Genomic DNA, 535 nt, shown 5'->3' with positions numbered 1-535 from the left:
CAGGTCTCCCTTGGGCCAGGCGGCGCGGGGGAGGGAGGGCCCGGCGGGCCGGGGCCTGGAGCTGGGGTGCTGACCAGCCTCCCGCCTGGCTGCCTTCTGAGACCTTAAGGTCGCTTTTTATTGGGGTTAGAAAATACAGTTTATTTAAAAAGTAAATTAGAAAGAGAGAGGGAGATCCGCCTCCCCAAGGTAGGGGAGGGGGCCGAAGCTTAAGCAAACGTGGCCTGGCCATAAAAAGAACACAAGGTCACACCGCAGTAGCTGAGCAAGGCGCTGGCCTAAAGTTCCTTTTCCAAGGGCCGCGTCTCCCTCCACAGGGCCCCTCGGCCTATGCGCGGGCGCCACCGACGGCGGCGCCCCGGCTTTGGGGGGCTGCGCAGGCCGTCCCCGCCACTCCGCCCGCTCCCCGCAAGCCCTCCGACGCCGTCGACCTAAGGGGTAGGCTTAAACCGAGAGGGGCTCCGTCTTGCCTGAATTGCGTGACGGCGACCTACTCCGCCCAGACAGATTTATGGGGCAACTGTTGCGAGCCGGC

This window comes from Carlito syrichta, unplaced genomic scaffold (genome assembly GCF_000164805.1).
Source record: "Carlito syrichta isolate Samal-C Ts95f unplaced genomic scaffold, Tarsius_syrichta-2.0.1 Scaffold88480, whole genome shotgun sequence".
Classification (NCBI taxonomy): Eukaryota; Metazoa; Chordata; class Mammalia; order Primates; family Tarsiidae; genus Carlito; species Carlito syrichta.
This window is presented reverse-complemented; position numbering follows the sequence as displayed.